This window comes from Sorghum bicolor, chromosome 8, assembly GCF_000003195.3.
Source record: "Sorghum bicolor cultivar BTx623 chromosome 8, Sorghum_bicolor_NCBIv3, whole genome shotgun sequence".
Taxonomy (NCBI): Eukaryota; Viridiplantae; Streptophyta; class Magnoliopsida; order Poales; family Poaceae; genus Sorghum; species Sorghum bicolor.
The window spans coordinates 34,514,482-34,521,307 of record NC_012877.2 but is presented as its reverse complement, the minus strand read 5'-3'; positions in this window follow the sequence as shown (position 1 = coordinate 34,521,307).

Below are 6,826 nucleotides of genomic sequence, written 5' to 3'. Positions count from 1 at the left end.
TCTCAAGAACCAATCCTTCCATCCCTTAGTAGAACTAGGCTAGGATCGGAAGGTGTCTTTTCACAGATCTAAAGAGAAATTCTCAGCTCTAAAAGGGATCCTATTTGTTTCCGCATTGATCAGATCGGTAGGATCCGGGTTACCCAACGGCCCGAGACATTGAAAGTGGGGTTGCTCGGTAGGAATCATGATTTTCTCAGTCAATTCCTAAAGGTTTGAAGGTTGGAAGCACAGAAAAAGGAAAGATAAAAAGTGCTAAGTAAATAGATTTGCAGAAGATAAAAGTACGGCAAGAAAAAGAGGAAACGGGAGAGAATTGACCTCAGGGACGGTGAAGTTGACGGCCATTTCTTCCTGGAGAGGAAGAAGATCAACGATTTGAAGAACTATTGGGGCTCGCTGGGATTCTTGGGCTTCTCGAACAATGCCGCCGCCGGGGAGATAGGTTTGAGGATGCAGAATGGTAAGATGGAGAAAGGGTGCCGAAGAAGGAAGTATTTATAGGATAAAGAGAGCAGAGGCATTTCTGACTTATCTCTTTGTGGTATCCGTAAAAATCGAGGGTGTTTAGGTGGATATGGTAACTGTTCGCACGATAATCAAGGGATTGTGTAGGTGCTTTGACTAGCTGTCATGATTTTGGGGGATGATTTACTAAGCAGGATCTCCCGGTCGGTTCATCAGCAATTCTCTCTAACGGAAAAATTGCCGATGAACGTATAATTAGGAGATTTGGTTCGAGGAGTTGAGGGATTCAAAGTGTATGCTGGAGATCCAGACTGAGGTTGTTTGGATTTGGTAATTAATTACTGCCGGAGGGGAGTAATTGCGGAAAGGCATCATTACTGAAGAGAATTTCAGAGCATTAATGATTTTATACTCCGAAATTGGAGGGCATGTGTTGACACCGTTTTTGGACATGTATCTGGGAGTTAATGAAATATAGATCGGCAGGCGAAAGAGTGGTGATTAAAGGAGTTGCCAATGGGGATTGATGCCGATAGCGAAACAGCGGTGGCCAAGTCCAGGGATGGTGATTGATCTATGCCGATGATCGATACTGGTGGTTGCCGATGCCGATGGAAGATAACAGAAGGAGGCGTGGGAATTGCTGATAGGATGGTGACGGTGTGCCGATCGCCTGTGGTAGATAGATTAACGTTTTCCGTAGCTATTAGAGTTTGTTTTGTATATGAATTCCGTTCAATATGGAATTAGAATCCTAATCGTGTCTGGTTGTAACTCTTTTAGGACAGGGTATAAATGTAGACCCCGTAGCAATGTAAGAAAACAATCAATCAAACACAAGCTTTTACATCTATTCCAGCATCTACTTTTTCGATGACTTCGACTTGCATATTTTCTTTTTACTTACGAGTTCTTAGGAATTCATCGAGTCAACCTCGGCGAGTTCTCAAGTTCCGCGTGAATACGTCTTGGCCGTGGCATCCGGGCGTATCGCTGTTGTCGGGACCAAAGTATTCGAGTTATCACCTTTGTCGATTGTAAGGTTAAATCGGCTGAATCGGGTATTAGCCCTTTGTGTTTCCAGATCTACTTTTGCACCAACACTATTGCAAAACATCCCGCTATTCATACTAAGACATCACCTAAGTATGTTGCTCCTAACTTGAGAGGACCCAAACTAGTTTGGGTACCATCAAAAAGTGGATGATTGTTTCTAGGTACCATCAGCATTTGAGACTTGATTCAATTGATCGTGTATTATTCATCATATGATTGAGTCAAGTATTGAAGCCTAGTGCACATCCAAACCCAATGTCATGACAAGATAGTGAAGTCCAAATGTGCTACAACATACAAGTGTCACATTCAAGTTGTGGTAATTTATTGGATTATTTGATAGTTTGCAAATACATGAGTTGAAGCTTGCAAATTGGATGATCATAAGCTAACCAAGGTATATCTTTGTTGATCACATTGATTTGGGTGCATATGAGTTGATTGAATTGGATAAATATGCAATGTTGCTTGCTATAGATGATTGAATGGATTAAATGCTTAGTAATCAAGTTTGGATTGATTTGGGTTGGATAAGTTCATAAGATAACATTTAGTAAGTGGATTGAATGGATATATGTCTTGTGAAAGTATTCAATCAAGTTGATTTCAAGTTTGATTCAATTTGAACAAGCATAGCTCAATTGCTTGAAATCTGTCTAATTTTGAAAAACTGAGCTAGCAGTGATCAAGTCTGAGTTTGAGTGATCAAATCTATTTGGAATGGCTTGAAATTTGGTGTGCATGCTGTACATTTATGATAGAAGATGCTGTAGAAATATCATGAGAATTGGATAAGGGATACTTCGGTTTTGGTGTGGATCTTATCAGCTATAGTGCAGCAGTTTTCAGCATGTAGCAGTGATGGAAGAATTAAAATCTGGTAGCAATCTAGAAGTCAAATGAAGCTCAAATTTTTACAGCTGCTAGATGACTTAGTGCGTCACATCTCCACAATAATTTGTGGTCTTTGTCACTGTACATTGTGAGATATGGATATTTCTTTAAAGGGTACAAAATCTGTCAGAAAAGTGACAAATATTGGATTGATCTAGAGTCACTTAAATTAAAAGGTCCTCAAGTTGGAAATATGATTATAAGTGTTTGAGGCACCTAAGTTTGTTTTTGAATTGATCTAGAAGCATGACAAGTATTGAGTACAAGGTCATTTGATTGTGGAATGTACTTGGTGTACACATTTAGTACTCAAATTGAAGATCAAGATCAAACTCAAGATGAAGATGAAGTTTAAGTTCTGGTAACTATTGGAAATCATTCGGTAGAAAGAAAAGGACTTAAACAAGTAGAAAGAAAAGGACTTAAAAAAAGAATTCATGGATACTCATCATATTAAGTCCATCACTTGAATCAATCAATCAAAGCAATTCAAGTAAGTATCAAAAATAGTTCTTTGGAGAGAGGTCACTTCTCCCTATGTGAGTGGCGTGCCGCCCGAGGAGTGGGTAAACCAAGTGTGGTGCTTGGAAGGCTAACATGGAAGTGGTGATCTAAAGGACATTTGAGATGCTTAGTTGAAGCAATCAAAAGGATTGATCTAGAAAGCAAGCAACACCCAAAAGAGAGCTAGTCATGCTATTTCAATTGGTATTCTTAGTAGTTCTCTCATGCAAGAAATGATCAAGAAAATATGAAGCAAGCCAACCACAACAAAAGATAGTGCACTTTATTATAAGTGGTTTTTCATTTCATATGGGTGAAGATTTGTTCTATCAATTGGCATTTACAATTGGTCTTCACCAAGCTTATAGTTGGACTTCACATTGCTATTTGGAGCTAAATTGGAATCTTATTGACTATCCTCTACTCCAAGATAGCAAAGGTATCATTGTAATGTGCATGATCATTTCATCCCTTACTACTATGCGGTTAGTGCATATAGTACATGCTTAATAGGATCATGCATAACAAATGGAAAGTTTTAAATTCATAGCCTAGCACTATTGCTTGAATGATTAATTGATCTAGTGGTATGTATATGAGTTTGTTCATGAGCTAGTGAACCCAAGTACTTGATCTATTTTGGATTGTTAACAAGTGACAAGTATAACATTGGCAAGATAACCCTTAATGTGAGGTGTGAAAAAGCTTGTCATTGGTTCCAACCAGACTTAGAAGCTTTAGCAAATCAACTTAGTTCAAGTCAACTATTAGAAGCTCATAGTGATTAGAGTACAAGAACAAGACAACAATGCAAGTGGATATCTAGACTTAAATGTTTCTTCAATTGGTATCCAACAAATGGTACTCATGATGATAGCAAATGTTCAAAATAGCAAACAAGTGGTTCAATACTAGAAGACCTTAATTGGTAGAAGAATCCCATATGGTATCAGACAAGATATTTCAAATGATATCACATTTATTCATATGGTATCTATCATACAAGAAGGTGGTTCCACAAGTGATCCTCAACTTTAAGTGATCATCAAGCAAAGAAAAGTTCCCTCACCAACAAGATTGACAAGTGAATGACCCATGCTATGACATAGGGGTAGTGCCCCACCAAATGCTATCAGGTCAGAGATCCTATGTGGTATCTCAAGAGCAAATTCAAGTAATGTCATTCCAACACATATGGTGATGTCCATCAAAAATACAAGATTCAAGCCTCAACCATCTATCCCAATGCAATCCTTTGTCACAATGAGATTCACACTTTTTCAATTGATATCAAGTGATTTGATTGGTATCACATACCTTTTATGGAAATTGATGACAAAGGGGGAGAAGTTGGAACAAAGATATGATCATGGGATAAGTTGGACAACAAAAGATATGTTTCAAGGGGGAGAGATCAAAGATGGACATGGACAAGGGAGCAACATTAAGCAAAAGAGTTGGATCAAAAGTCTTGGACAAGGGAAGCACACAAGTAGGGGGAACAAGCTCATGAACATTGATTGTTTGCATTTGATATGTGTATATTCATATGCTTGCTTGCATTGCATAAGTTTTTAAATTCAATATGCATGCTTGTGTGGTGTATGCTAGTTGTGTATGCTAGTTATAGAACTTGATTGATGATATGGTAACTAGCATGCATAGGTTGGTAGCTAGACTTGTGTTTTTTAAGTAAAAATTAGACCCTTGCTTTTAATGTTGATCTCACGGGGTTTCTAGTGTTTTTGTTGTCAAGCTACTCATGGTGCTAAGGATGGTGTACATCGAATTCTTCAAATGCTATCGATTTTGGCATCGAGGTACAAAGGTTTATTCTATACACCTTAGCACTTAGTTGGGTTTTATGGTACTTATCCAAATCTTGCCATAAAGCTTAAATGTTGGATAAGTAGCATAAAATCCAATCCAAGTTAGCAATTTACACTTGTGTGAAGTGCTAGCTTGAAAAAGTTTTATTTTCCATATCTTTGTAGAGTTGTCATCAATTACCAAAAAGGGGGAGATTGAAAGGTCCTTGTTTGGTTTTGGTAAATGAGTGACAACTTAGGTGGACTAATAGTATTTATGTGAGATACACAGGAGATTAGTCCACAGGTGATGATGTGATGATGGAGGAGCTCATTATTGCATATGAGACATGACATGGAGTCATGTGACCAAGTAAGAGAAGATCAAGAAGAGGCTTGGCTTGATGGACCGGATGCAAGAGTGAAGGGCAAGTCGGAGGCTTTAAAGCGAGGGACTGCGTGTGACGGTGAAGCTTGAGCAAGACTTGGCGCCGATGGACCAAGGCAACTGTGAAGAGCAAGTGAGGTCAAGATTGATGAACCAATACGGTCACGTGATGATATGAAGTGGGTCATATCATTTGGTGATTGGTTAGTGCATGTGTTGCATCAACATTGGAGGAGATGGAATGGAAAGCACAAAGCAAAGGTATAACCTAGGAGCATTTCCATTTCACCGGTCATAGGTGTGTAGAGAAGTTTATGACCGGATTTAGGATAGATGGCCGTACTATCAAGAGGGGCAAACTTGTTTGCATGTCGGTCATCTAGTGCCACTTGAGTGATCTAACTTTGCATACGTGTCAGGATCAAGTGGCGTGGCAAGTTTGAGAGGCTAACTCCTTTGAGAAAATGTTTGTGAAAAGCTAACACACTTCCACTTGGTGGTGTGAACTTGTTGGTGTTGGCACACTTTGCAAAGGAGGTGGAGTTCCTAGGGTTGAGAGGGGTTTGCAAAGGGCGCTTTTGAGAAAATTAAGTGCATATTTTCTATTACGCTGGTGAGAAATTTGGAGAAGTCGCGTGAGCACTCACCGGATGCTGGTGTTGGCAGCACCGGACGCTGGTCCAGAGCGTCCGGTGTGGTGTCAGTCTCTGGCTCAGGTGTGCAGAACGCACCAGACGCTGGCACCGGACGCTGGGCGGTGACTGTTTTCATGTTTGGTGTGGAGTAACGTCAGCCAGTGCACGCGAGTGTCTCTAACTAGAGTGCACCGGACGCTCAGGGTGCGTTCGGTGACCGTGCGAGTTCGCGGAGCTCTCTACGCATGGGTCCAGTGTGAACCAGCGGAGCGTCCGGTGGTGCTGTGTTAGGCGCGAGCGCGTGGTAGCCGTAGGCGGTAACGGTCGATTTCAAATGGCTAGTGACACATGGCTGTCGCCTGAGCACCGGACGCTGGGGTGGAGCGTCCGGTGGCTCCCTACAGCGCGTCCGTTGCCCACGTGTTATGCCCAGTGAAGGGGCAACAACTAGTTTAGCCCTTGGGGCTATAAATAGAAGTGGTGGCCAGCCTTGGCTAGTGCTGAGCACCCTTGGGACTTAGTGTCCATGCTTGGGGAGTGGTAGGAAAGCCTCTAACGCACTTGTGCTTGCAAGAGTGCGAATCAATAGCGAGTGAGTGATTCTAGTGCGTTGCATTGAGAGATTGCATCGAGTGGCACTAGGTGTTTGTTGCAAGCCGGTGGTGCTTGTTACTCTTGGAGGTTGCCACCTCCTAGACGGCTTGGTGGCTTATGACTCCGTGGAAGCACGTAAGGAGATTGTGCAGTGCTCCGGAGAAGAGATTGTGAGGGGTACGGTGCTCACCCCGCGGGGATCACGAAGAGCAACTCTAGTGGATTGCTTGTGGCTTTTAGGATCCCCATATTGAGAGTGGATGTGCGGCACCCGCTGAGGGTTTTGCTTTGGAATGCCAATTAGCTCGTGATCCATCAAGTGGGTGTATCGCCACAACGAGGACATAGCTTGGTGGCAACCAAGTGAACCTCGGTAAAAATCACCGTGTCAACATTGTCTACTCTTCTCGGTGGTTTGCATTCCCTATACACGAGCTTGTATTTACATTATTTATATAATTGTGCTTGTGTAGTTGCTT